Here is a 14,573-nt window from a genome sequence, read left to right as displayed (position 1 = left end):
TCTACACCACATTCTGTGCACATTTCACTGCCAGCCACTCTGATATGGTTAGAGTGGAACAGCTTCGTAACAGAAGAGTTAACGATGACGTTGGAAAATTACTCCCCGATCTCAGTAGGAAATCACAATCCTACGTTACTCCCCGATCTCAGTAGGAAATCACAATCCTACGTATTATGTCATCACGCTGGGAGGAAATCACAATGCTACGTATTACGTCATCACGCTGAGATTGGTCAGTCGAGGGGCGTGTATTTCCCACGAGGGGCGTGTATTTCTACACGGGGCGTGTCTTGCCAGGACGCAGGACGCAGTCGGACCCTATTGCCTCCAGCCGAACTCAGCCGGAAGAAGCAAGCCAGGGTCCACTAAAAAAGAAATAAAAGCGCCAAACGTATTATTTTACAGTACTTTCTGGGGATATTATTTTTTATAGATATATATATATATATAAAAAATAGATAATTTCTTTTTATAGATATTTATTTTTTCATTTTCATTTTCTGTTTTTTTTTCCTTGTGAGAGTAGGTGGGGTCGAGCCCCACTTGCCCCTAATGACCAGTCGCCACTACTCATTAGCATGACAAACACTCTGCTTTCTCTCGTTTTTCCAAATGTCACCAGGGGCAGACAATAATGAATCAAAGTTGACAGCATTTGAACAACCGTTCTGACCTTGAGCTGTGATCAGTCAGAGTGGTCTGCAAACAAATCACATGTCTCTTAGGGCTTGAAAAAGTTCCAGTGTACATGTAGGCATTGTTGAGCAATTGTCCTCCCCTAGTTTTACAATCAGACTTTAGAGTTATTTCTAAAGTCTTATGGCAGACGAACTGTGATCTTTGAGCGCGAAATTGGTGAACACAAACCCAACCAGCAGCAGATGAAAATGGTCTGTAAAGGTTTAAAATCAACTCTGTGTAGACACTGTAGAATTAGACTAATTTAAATGCCCTTCTGAAAACTCAAACCCTCTAATCGATACAAAGACTAGCTCTGCCTCTTGCAATGTCTGGTGCCCGGGCTCTGGGCCGTCTCCCCAGGAGTCCTACGACAGCATAGCAGGACTGCTATGTCACAGATTAATGGAGACCAGACCAAGCAAGACTTGGCTTGTCCCTCCATAAGTTGGAAGATACCACACAAAATACAAGCATCCAACAACATAAATCCCTAACCCCGGTGAGTAACACACACACACATCTCCCTAGCTTTTCATCAAAACTAGGCCGTAAAGGCATGTCCCCACGAGGTCAACGTTGTCAGACTGTCCCCCGACTGCGGTGTGTTTACCGCCATTCCTCCCCCGTCCCTCCTCTCCAACCATCTGCCATCATCATGCACGGCGGCAGGCTAGAAGCAGGCGAGCAGGAGCCTGCGAGCGTCTGGAAGATGTTGATGGTGGAAATGTGACAGCAGAGAAAGCGATGTGCCGCCTTGCCATGCAGCTCATCTCATTACCCCTGGTCGCCGTGGCGACGTGGGGATCATAATTAATCTTCATTGAGCCGCGAGGCTCGTCGGCATGACAGGCTAAATGATGGAGGCTGCGCAGGGGGCTGAGGGAGGGGGGGGGGGGCGTCCTGCACTCGTCAAACTGGAATTCAATGGAGCCTAATGGAGGCAGCGCGGGAACTCAGCATGTCACCCCTCGCCCCCGCTGGATGAAGGACGGGAAGGAAGCAAACACACACACACATACACACACAAACACGCACACAAACAGACACACACACACACACCTCAATGCAGACAAACACACACACACACACAAACACGTACACAAACAGACACACACACACACACACACACACACACACACACACACACACACACACACACACACACACACATCAATGCAGACAAACACACACACACTCAGACCCTGTCACACCCTCAGACAGAGAGGCCTGGCAGAACATGGACTCCCTCTCTGTGGGCGTCATACCGCAGCAGCGAAAGATGTGTTTAGTGAACACAGATTTGACTATTGAGGTTTAAGTGTGTCATATCCATGTAGACCAACATGGATGTCTTCAATGCCATATTTGAGTTTTTCCACGTGAGGGCTCACGTGATCATCAGAGGTTGTGTTGAAAGAGAAATACATATAAAGGTCAGTGACTGCATTAGCACAGAGGACGGGAGTGCAGCTTTGAAATATGACATTTACGACATGTACACAAGGTAAGCAAAAGGGCACAGCCTCGGTCAGCCTGACGAGATACACAGAGATGCTGCCTCACTGAAATCACTTCATGCATGGCGTTCGAGCTGCAGAAGGGGCCAAGAGGTCAAGGACAAAGTCGATTTGATTAAAATCGCGTTGAAACTTAAACACAAGGGATATACTACGAGGCTGAACCAGGACAAACATAGAGGGAAGGCCTGCTAATGACTAAACCACAAAGGCTATAAAAAGTTTAAACTCCCCCACTCGATTCATGACACTGTGGAACTGCTGATTCCAGACCAGGAGGATATGTTGACACAGAGGCAGTTGCTCCGGGGCAATCAATCCACCAAATCGATGCTAACTAAGCTCATCAGTTTTAATGCGTTTGAAAGCAGCCCAGAGAAGACATGAAAAACCCTGACTGTTTATTACGGCATAATGGCATGCATGCATGTGTATAACACGATTTACGTGCAGCTGCCTTCCAGCAGAGCTATCAAAGCGACCCAAGATGAGGTTGGGGGAATGTCAATACATTTGCCCTGCCGTTTTATCCGCTAGCTCCTTGTTTTGATTAGAAGTCAAACATTTCTATTTGGGTTCATAGCCACTATCAAAAATGCAACAGTATTGCACACACAGCCTCGACACATCTTGTTTTCATCTCAACAAATAAAAGCACTTAAATATCTCAGTGAAGCTTCTAATGTGAAAGCGATATGTGGCGTCAAGGACCAGAAAGCAAATACAAACAACAGCTTAACGCACACAGAGAATTACCCAGAAAAAGTATTCGCAATTGTTTTTCCATTGTTTGCAAAATGAATTGTGTTTGTGTGCGCGTGAGTTGATTTTTATCACAAAGGAAATCTTAGGATAAAGGAAATAGTTTTTGTTGATGTAGGAGAATAGTGTTGTTTGTTCCTCCCCAAATGGTCGGACACACACCCCAGACTGTTGCTCAATTGTAGCATGCACGTCAACAGGCAAAGAGGCCATAATCAACCCTCATCAACTCTGTGTGCAGTCGATAGCCAATCAACTGCTCCTATGATGGCCAGTAGGTTGTGATTAAAATACATCAATAACCATAAATACGAAAAAACTACTCAGGGAAGAGAGTGCCTTGAATGGAGTATATAATATTTAAACATACCTCTTGTATTTAACATTTTTGTAGGTTGTGATTAAAATACATCAATAACCATAAATACGAAAAAACTACTCAGGGAAGAGAGTGCCTTGAATGGAGTATATAATATTGAAACGTACCTCTTGTATTTAACATTTTTGCAAATGGTTACCACTTCTTGCTCGATGATGCTTAGAGGCAGACTGTGGAAACTGGGGTTTGGACTCCAAACCGTTTGACATAGTCAAAAAATAACAATATATATTCTATATAATATGTATTCTGCCCTCCCCCCAGAGTGGAGTTTACCACTTACCGATACAACCAACGCAGGTACAACTCTGTTGCTACCATCAGAGTTGGCCGATTACATTTATACATCCACTTGTCACATTGAAGTTACAATCAACAACAACTAGTTCTTATAATCAGTTCCATTAAAACATCCAGCACCTACTTCAGAAATTAAATCCCATGTCCGCGGCAAATGGAAACATAAATAGTCCCATGCATGGATCATAAAATCTAAACAAATTGCCACTGAATCTGAATCTAATCTAATATATGTTTTGAGCTAAAGATCTGTTCAGATCAGTTAATCATGTTGCCTACTACTCTGAAATAGTCAACTGTATGGCCATATAATCAGTGCTTATGTTCCCCACTTAATCTGCACAGTGACCTGAGGAAGGCACGGACAAAACTCAAAAATGTGTGTATCCAAACTGTAAAAGGGAAGTGACAATGCACTAAAAACAATTAACAGAAAACACAATGTATAGAACCACCTTTGTTTGTGACTAGGATTTACTTAGCTGTATGAATTATATATATATTTAGAAAAAGTGTTGGTTACGTCACTCAGAGCCAATTCTAGTCATATACAAATTCATCGAAGGAAATTTTTCACTTTATGAGATTTTCTGACGTTAAAATTAGTTCCCCTAGCCTGCCTATGGTCCCCCAGTAGCTAGAAACGGCTTTAGGTGTAAAATGAGCACTAGGTATCCTGCTATGCATTTGAAAAATAAAAGCTCAGACTCGCCGATTAGGAATCTGTCCCCATATGTCGTCATAAGGGGCCAGGTTACCTCCCCTTTCTCTGCTTTGCCGGCCAAGAGAATATGGCCCACCAATGAGACAATGAGTGAGCCACGTGTGTGTGTGTGTGTGAATACACACAATGTAACGCCAAGTGATGTACACTTCTCCGTTATTTGGATAACCGTTCTGCTGTCAGTGTTACGGCGCATAACACGAAACGGTATAAGGTAAAGCTCCCATTTGGTGAAAAGACTAAACTGCGTCGGGTTCTCTGACGTCTCTGGTACTTCCACAACAAAGACTCGTATTTGGGGTTATCTCGGATAATGGTTGAGAAGGAATTTCGGTAAAGGAACTTTGGCTTTGACTCCCTGAAGTCCAGATTGAACTGCAACATGGAGGAGAATGGGATTGTTTCCCGGGATTGTCTCCTGCCTGAGCCCCGCTGCCTGGCGGCGGCGCTGGAGCCCCGTGGCGCTGGAGCCCCGTGGCGCTGGAGCCCCGTGGCGGTGGAGCCCCGTGGCGGTGGAGCCCCGTGGCGACGGTGCCCCGTGGCGGCGGTGCCCCATGGCGGCGGTGCCCCACGTCCCCGCGGTGGTGGTGCTCTGGCACCGGGGCACTGGCAGCAGGGCTCCGGCGGGAGACTATCCCGGGCAACAATCCCTTTCACCTCCATGTCGCTGTTCAATCTGAACCTCAGCGAGTCAAAGCCAAAGTTCCTTTCCTCCAATTCCTTCTCAACCATGGCCGAGATAACCCCCACTACGAGTCTCGTTAAGGAAGTACCGGGAGTCTGCAAACTGCAACAATCCCTTTCTCCTCCTCCATGTTGCCACTCAGTCTGTATTTCAGACTGACGTGGAAGTGGAAGAACCAGAGACATCGGAGAACCCGACGCAGTTGTTTGAGATTCATAATATCATTCGGAGGCGCAGACAGCTTTTGGCCGTGATAATATACGTATATTATATTACATAAACTTAGCACAAAAAGTAAGGAAATTTGTGTTTGGTAGATTATTTCTCTGTGGTAACAATACTTTTTGGCAATAAATCTTTTACTGTTGGAAGCCTGTTTAGTTCCCTTTCAAATGTGGCCCCGGGCCATTTGTAAGGAACATGCATTTGTGGGATGAGCAGCAGCGCTGAGTATATGGGTTGCGCCCATGAAATTTTTTCCAAATCATCCAACTGGTTATTTTGCTGTTGCTATTGACACTTGTTTTGAGCTCCTGGTACCCCCAGGTGGGGCCAATCAGGTGCCTGATTGGCACCTGATCGGCAGCACGCGTGAGCATGGGCCCTTCTACTGTAAGTACATTTACAGTCAGCAAGTGTCTGCTCCAAGAATCGTCATGCCGCGTTTGACTGATCTGGATAGGGCCCTTGCGATAGGGCAACTTCAAGCTGGTGTTCCTCAAAACCAAATTGCACCATTATTTGGAGTGAGCCCTAGTAACCTCTTCAAACTGAAGGCCAAGTTCCATATAACAGGGGACGTCAAAGACAGGCCGCAAAGTGGGTTTCCCAAGAAGACGACACCCCAAGAAGACCATTTCATCAGCCTGTCAGCACATAGGCTGTCTTCTACAGATTTGCAGTCAAGGTTTGCAGGATGATATGGCCGACGGCTCTCTGCCCAGACAATCTGGAACAGACTACACACAGCCAATCTCCGGTCTCATAGGGCTGCCAGGTGTCCTGCCATGACTGCCCTCCACCGTTTGCGCTGGTGTCGGCAACAAGTGCACTGGAACCTGAACATGTGGATGAACGTTATGTTCAGTGATGAGTCCAGATTCTGCCTACGGCAGTTGGATCGTAGGGTCAAAGTGTGGAGAAGACGCGGAGAACGCTATGCTGATTGCTGCACTGATATATTAACATCTTTGGTTGGGGCAGTGTGATGGTGTGGGGCGGCATCTCCCTCACTGGAAAAACGAGGCTTGTCAACATTGGAGGCAATCTCGATGCAGAGAGATATAGAGATGAGATTCTGCAACCAGTGGCAATCCCATATCTCCACACTCGCCCCCACAGGGCTGGGTTTATCAGAGAATACCTCCAGAATGTGGGAGTGGAGAGGATGGAATGGCCTGCTAGCAGTCCTGACCGTAACCCCATTGAACACTTGTGGGATCAGCTTGGGAGTGCAGTTCGTGCCAGAGTGACCATCACAACAATGTTGCTGACAAATGCTGGTTGAAGAATGGGATGCCATCCCAAGGCAGTGTTTGATCAGGCTGGTGGCCAGCATGAGGAGGAGGTGGCAGGCTGTTGTGGCTGTGTATGGTTCTCCCACACACTATAGAGGCTCCTGTTTGTGAAATGAATAAATGAAATTGCCAATATGTCTTGTTTCTTCAAACTTCAATCATCCAATCCACCAAACTCCAAACGAGTCAATGGCAGAATAAGCTGTTTGGCATTGGCAGAGAACATTTGGCAAATTTTTCATGGGCGCAACCCACATACTCAGCTCTGCTGCTCATCCCACAAGTGCATGTTCCTTACAAATGGGGCACCATTTGAAAGGGAACTATACAGGCTTTCCAATGGTATAAGATCTTTTGCCAAAAAGCATTGCTACCACAGAGAAATAATCAACCAAACACAAAATTCCTTACTTTTTGTGCCAAGTTTATATCTATGTATAATATGATATTATTTAGATATAGAGCTCCAGGACTCCTGCCGGCACACCTGGAGAGTTCTAGAATATTTACAGAACATGGCCAAAAGCTGTTTGCGACTCCGGATAATATTATGAATCCGAGCTATTGCGATACATCCACTGTAAACACTAGCACATGGTACCGTGGACACAAGCTGCTCAGGGCCACACCCCCACCCTCCATCTTGAACCGTCTCTAAAAAACAGCACATTTTTGGAAAGCTCAGTAGTGGCTGTAATTCTGCACCAAGGCTGAATTTCTTGAACGTCTACACATACTGTATTAAGGGCCCACTAAAACCTATATATAAGCATCCATAAAGAAGCATGCCATGGGACCTTTAACATTGTCGTCTTGCCAAGGTTAGCCTTGTACAACTCTGTTGAGAGTGACTATATTTAAGCTGATCTTAAAAGCGCCAGATGTAGCGGGGGCATTTCCATGGCTGCCATTTCTATGTTTCATTGATTCAATTTCACTATGATTGCTGCTTTATATTACGGCCCCTTAGGGCCAACCACCTTCATTGTTAGGCCGTCAAAGGAAGTGCTATTTGTGTCATGGCATTTCATGTGCCTCCACCAGTTCATCATTTCTTATTTTGACTTTTCATCGATATTCTTTATTCTCGTCGTTATCCCCACTTCAATTTACATCACCTCTCCGCTCTGCCTGTCTGTTGTTCAGGCTCTCAGTCCTGATCTACGCTCTGGTTTTGGCCACTCATAGCGGTCCTCACTGAAGTGCGGTGATGGGGATGATTCTTAGCACTTTTGTAGAATTTAGGCTGCACTTTGTGTCCTGGAACATCACTATTAAGCACTCTACATATTTTAATATAACTTCTACTAACCTTGTCTTTGTGATTCGTATTGCAACTCAACTTGCATATTTCCTTATTTCTACTACTACTACTTCCACTACTAGAGTCAAGAATCCCTCAAACTTGATGATTGATATAGAAGTCTGTCGAAGTTGATGAAGAAATGTTTGTAGAACTAGATGTAGAACAGGATGTAGAACTTGATGTGGAACTGGATGCAGAGATTGATGAATAAATTGTTGTATAAATTAATGTAGAATTTGATGTGGAATTTGATTTAGAAATGAACGTAGAACTTGAGGAAGAAGTCAATTTTGAAATGAAAGTAGAAGTTAATGTCGAAGTTGAAGTAAAACCATTTAGAAATTCATGTAGTTCTACATCAATGACGATGATGTAGTTGTTCTAGATGTGATTGTGTGACTAATACTCGACGGCTAATTGTGAATGGGGAGTGAATGTGTCCGTTGAAACGTGTCTGTACGGTTCTATCGACACCTACAGCAAAATATTTAAAAAGGGCTAAATATCTTTTCATATGGAGTAGAAATCAGCATTTACTCTTTGCCTTTGGGAAATAAAGCCTTTGTGAACTAAAGGCTGTGGTAGCCAGACAGATCTTATTGGTTCCCTTCTGAGGAGCAGTGTCGGATGTGCAGCAAAAAATGTTGGACCTAGTAGACTGTCCTTTTCATTCACAAAACCTTTTAATGCCACCAGCCCCAATATCCAATGTCTGTTGAATGTCACTCTGGGGGCCTACATTTCAAATCCCTCCACAACCACAACTGTTGTTATTATCCATCAAAGAAAACTCTCCATATACCTCATAGTGTTCAATAAATCAGAGCCTATGTTTTACATAAAGGGCCCAGACTCGATTTCACATGTACTATATTATTTAGTAATTTAGTCAACACTTTCCAACAAACTACCTTCTGAACTCAGATCCATGTCATCAATGAGGTGCTAAAGGGTGAAACATCTAGCTCAAGGATGCCTACAGGTAGGTTGTGGACATTGGAGATTGAACCCAGGACCTCTCAGCTTGGCTTGGAACACCGCTACACTATCCTGTCTCCCTACTTACCTCATTTTGCACCCACCAGTTGAACCATTTCCCCCTATGATCTTTCTGACAAGCACTTCCTTTTAAACTTAAAACTAATTTCCCCCCACACCGAATTCTCTCTACTATTATTCTTCTTCACATATACTTCACATCAACTATTCTCAGCCTGTCTTGCCCTAGCTAGCCTTAAATGGTTTCCACAGTGGCCAGAGACACACCTGATGCACTGGCCCATCAGGCTAATGCCTCGCAGATCTGCACCACCAGATGGGCTCCACTATCTCGTTAACGTCCACAATCCACCTGGGCGTCTGCCACGTCAGCAGCTGTCTGGATTCTGGTTCAGAGCATTAATATTCATGAGAGCTCTCTCTCTCTCTCGCTCTCTGTCTCTCTCTCTCTCTGTCTCTCTCTCTCTCTCTCTCTCTCTCTCTCTCTCTCTCTCTCTCTCTCTCTCTCTCTCTCTCTCTCTCTCTCTCTCTCTCTGACAGTATGATGAAAAGGGTCATCCGAGCATATGGGACGTGGAAATGGATCAAATCCTGATCTTTGCCTACATGAATCCTCTGCTATTTTGGGCGGCGTCACAAACCACCTCCAAAGCTCGGGCGTATTATGCACGGCAATTTGGCTGTATCTTTATGCCACCTACGTTTTAAACTAGACATCATAGTGTTTTAACAAACAAACAAATATGGATATGTTTATTTTACATGTCATTCACCGGTTGGGTCTGAATCCAGCAGCTTCCTGCAAGCTAATTATCAATTTGGGAAAAGAAAGAAGAGGGAGAAGGGGTGATTGACTTCTCCATTAAACTACTGTCACTCACCTCACCTGACCCGCCTCCCACCCCTCACAGCACCAGGTGACTCCGGAGGGGTCCGGCGCCTGCGTCATTTTGTTTGCCAACTCTTGTTTGTTAATCTGTGTTGCTGATTGCTTTTTCCCCCGCCGCCGTCTGAACGCAATCTAGCGACCGGCCTCCTGTGTCACCGCTGACCAAACGTAATCAAGCGGACAGGTGATATCATACCGCCGCGAGGCGCAGCGCCTCCCTGTAAACCTCAGCGGCGAGATTGGCCCATAAAGAGGAGAGACCTTTTGAGACAGACAATTAGTTTACACGGTTCACAGTTGCACACTCGTTTGCTGGCCTTATTAGGATGTGCAGTCACAGATTACAAAACTGTTCGTGTTGCATTTCACATGTCAAATTATATCGTCTGTCTCTTGATGTATGAATCTGTGTGTGTGTCTGTTTGCATGCCTGTATGCATGTATGTATGCATGCATACATGCATGTATGTATGTATTTATGTATGTATGTATGTACACATGCATGTATGCATCTTGTATGTACACATGCATGTACTTCCGTAAGAGAGTATGCGCCCTAATTAACCTAAGGAACAAGGAACTTCGCTCTCTCTCTTTATAAATCACACACACACACACACACACACACACACACACACACACACACACACACACACACACACACACACACACACACACACACACACACACACACACACACACACACAAACACACACACACACACACACACACAGACAAACACACAAACAGACACCGGAGAACTATGTACAGTCAACCGATACATCGAGGAACCAAATCTCCTTATAACTGGCGCAGATGTTTGAGTGACAGGTCTAATGGCCCTCCCTCGCCTCTGATTAATATTGGACATGTACCCATCTCCCACCCCTCAATACTAACATTATTGGGTCGAATCGAAATGTCAACCTCACATCTATGGGTATTGATTGATGATTGCAAAAAAATATATATATATCAAAACAAGCCCAAATTGTATGTTCCCGCCCAATGCTAATGTTTCCAGCCTATCGTGATCAAAAGTAGCCCAATTGGGCCGGAAACCGAATCGAAGAACAATAATTGGAAGGCGGTTTATCCCCAATGTATGCAGGGCCACAAAGAAAAAAAAATAAGCGTAGCAAATGGCACCATATCAACCTGCTACACAAGCCTATGTGTAAACAGTGGTCGGCCAGCCCTCGGGGGATGCAAGAGAGTGCTTTATATGTCTATATTATGGTAGTATTTCTTCATCTACGTCTATGGGAGGACACAGGCATGTAGAGGCTGTTGGCAGTCTGGTAAACACTGAGAGGAAGACGGGGCTTTGTGTGCTGAAGCCGACCTATTGAATAAAACCCCTGTCACGGATTCCTTTGGTTGTTTGTTTTTCATTATGTCTTCATACCCTTGCCTGTACTGCCTGTATTGATTGGAAACAAAACAATCAAAGCTTAAAGAATCCTTCCAGGGTATGGTCAAACAGCAGGGACTTACAAGAGACAGGGTAGAATACATTAATTATGTGTTTATTACTTCTAAAATATTTCTATGTAAATCATGATGTTAGCCTTGGACACAAAACGTTGCAGGGATGTTATTTGAAACTAGAACATTTGGTTGGATGGTGTAAGCGATGAAGTGCTTCCGGTTAGGTGTGTGTAAGTAGCTTGCAGATGTATGTGTAACATCATAACACAAACGTACAGAACGTGAAGATTATGTTGACATACTTTCTCAAAAGAGGTTAAGAGCATAAATAAGTTAACGGTGTGTAGGAAAAAAAGCAATATTCATCTCATGTTGTTTTTCCAACTTTAAACTCTGCACTGCATAATAGTGTGAGTAGGTGTTAACACTGGGGCAGGGCTAATGCTCTACTCATGTCCTTATGGAGGAGCGCTCTGTGTAGCCCACTAGCTCTGTGATCACGTGGTTTATTACTCCACAGAATAAATGGCTTTGATACTCCTAATGCTTTCAACTGCTCTGTTTCTACTGAATTAGTGAGCCTTCACGTCTCTGAAATGAGCCATTGGAGAATAGCTAAAAGAATTCTGTGTTTTCAATTAGTCTCAACTCATGCAAAGAGTGGAATTAAAGGATTTTTTAGATCATATACTGCTAGCTGCAAAAAGACAGTTTTTACATTGCTACCTTAGGAAGATAAACTTAAATCGTCATTGTATTGTTGCAGGTACACAACAATGTTGAAAAGGAATAATAAAATGCTATTTCACTGTTTTGTGTAGGAAAATGTGTTGGATGATCCCTCTCCAACAATTCCAAAACAACATTCCTACTCATAAGGGATGATTGCTTTTACATGGATTGCAACATTCAGTTATCTAAAGATCTTCCTCATTACAGGAGAGGGTTTTCCATGGGTTTGACATGTGAATAACATTCACTGCTCAACATTTGAGCAGTGTATACATGTGAAGGCTCTCTTCCAGGATAACAGCCGTGGTGGAGAGGACCCAGATGCCTGTGCTGGTATTCTAATCCTAAACCAATCCTTTGTTGTAATAGATCCGCTGATTACTGCAGAGCCAAGAGGCGTCGCCTGCCACACGAGTCTGTCTCTTCTCTGTCTTCTGTCAGTAAAATTAGATAAAAGCTAGAGTGTTGATTTCTTCTTTGGAGATGGAAGCTTTCAGGGGTTACTCCAGATTAAATGAAGAACATTATGTAAATGACTATGAAGCCTGCGCTTCGGTGGTTTCGAATGTTGAAGCACTTTAGTCAGCGGGTATTTCTCCATCACTACATTTTTCTGTTGACTGATATGCACATCCACATCCAAACATACATACATGCATTGCATACATATACATAAATACACCTAAATATACACATAAACACAAATATATATATACATATATACTTATGTATAAATTCCACTCCAATTTGTTTTCCATTTTCTCTTTTATTTTCTTCTTGTTTGAATTACAAATGACTTTTTCTTATCGTAAACGTCCATGCCCCCGAGAGGACACAAAGACGCAGCAGGGAGACGTTGGACCGGTGTCTACCAGGGCCGGCAGGATCAATTGTCGGGCCCCTGATGCGGCCCGGGTCCACCAACCAGTGCGCACCGACCATGGAGCGGCTGGACTGGTGGTCCCCTAAAATGACACACTCTGCTGTAGGGCAAGCAGAGCAGTTCCAGGGCAGGTGGGCAGGCTCACCGCACCGAGCAGCAGCAGTCCGTCGGTCCAGACCAGGCCTGGTAACCCTCCTCCGCTCCTTCCAGACCTTCCTCGCAGTCCGCCTGTGTGACGTGCCTGACGCCAGGAGGCAGTAGAGAGCGGCTGGCTGGGTGAGGTGGAGAGCTCCATAGCAGCAGAGCCCTGTTGAGGGACTGGGGCCTGGTGAGGCCGACATGCTGTCCCAAACGTTCCGGCGTAAGCCCCTGCAGGAATCCGTGGAAGGCCAGGAAGCCTGGGTACCTGGGTATTAGTCGCCATTGGCAGAGTCAGCCCCCAGGCCCCATGTCTGTGTGTGTGTGTGTGTGTGTGTGTGTGTGTGTGTGTGTGTGTGTGTGTGTGTGTGTGTGTGTGTGTGTGTGTGTGTGTGTGTGTGTGTGTGTGTGTGTGTGTGTGTGTGTGTGAGAGTGACGTCAGTGAATGAGTCAACGAATGAGTGAACGAGCGAGTAAACGAGTCCGGTTATGTTTTGGAGCAGACGTGTACTGTTGATGAATAAAGTACCCAGCCGCCAAGAATCAGTGCCCGTGTCTTCCGACCTATGAACGTCGACCCACTGCCGGTCATGGTGAAGGATGTTACCCCCGAAAGGACATCGGCCCTGGAGGGAACGTCTCCCCTGGGCTCCCCGACTATGGTCTGAGAGCCAAAGAACAGGAAAGGTGTAACATTTGATTGGCGCACACTCTCTAGTCTAGAATATTTGTAGATATTAAAAATGCAACGTTCCATTCATTCATTATCATTCAAACGCAGAGGCTAGGCATTGACACACGGCTATTGCTGACCCGATTAGGCGAGCTTGGTCTAGATCCTGCCCATATTGTTGGGCAGGATGATGTAGGCTATAGGTCTTTTTACACTGCCGAGCCGGTTCGGTCGCAGCTTGGCACGCCCGGTGATTTCACCTTCTTATCTCAATCAAGCGCTACCTACCTGTTACCTGTTTAAAACCGAGGGGGTCAAATCCCCTGTTCGTCACGGCTTTCTTGGTTCACTGGGGAAGGCGGGGCTCCGCACGGAGTCTCTGACCTCTTTAGAATAATTTGTATTATTGCATACTCCCGAATGTTTACATTTTTTTATGAATGAAGACACCCGCATGCAATAATGAGTTAACTTCATCACAGCCTCACCGAAGCGCCTACAGTGCTTAATGCAAACAATCACAACAAAAAACGCCTGCAGAAATTCTCCGACACCCGCTGGTCTCTCTCAGCATGATGCATGTCTACAGTAGCCTATGTCTTCTGTCATTGATCAATAAGAGGACATTTTAACCACGATGGTTGAATTAAAATCAGAGGGAGACAGCAAGTGCAGCTCGAAAGCGACCTCCCACACAAGAGCACTGGAATCATTTGATTTTATTATCTGACTTGTGACATGGCATTTGATCGGTACATTTCGGCTGCGCATGTATTTTTGGAATTTTAAATCGCTGCAATAAATTACGTTGTTGTTGTTGACTTTAAACATGTCTCTATCTTTGCTGTTTAAATCTAACAGTTGTCTATGAGTAATATATTGGCGGTAACCACTGTTTTTGGTTGCGAAATTGCGCCAGCTGGGCATTCCGTGGTATTGGATGTGTTTTAATAA

At 44.8% G+C, this 14,573-nt stretch overlaps 1 protein-coding gene across 1 annotated transcript in view; it reads right to left on the bottom strand.

Annotated features, from left to right (window-relative positions):
- LOC132475755 (inactive dipeptidyl peptidase 10-like) overlaps positions 1-14,573 on the bottom strand; it is a 211,693-nt gene that overhangs the window by 169,522 nt on the left and 27,598 nt on the right. The gene's annotated exons all lie outside the window — the stretch shown is intronic.

The sequence above is a fragment of the Gadus macrocephalus genome, chromosome 17 (assembly GCF_031168955.1).
Source record: "Gadus macrocephalus chromosome 17, ASM3116895v1".
NCBI lineage: Eukaryota > Metazoa > Chordata > Actinopteri > Gadiformes > Gadidae > Gadus > Gadus macrocephalus.
Note: the sequence above shows the minus strand (reverse complement) of the source record. Positions and strands in the feature narration are given on the sequence as shown.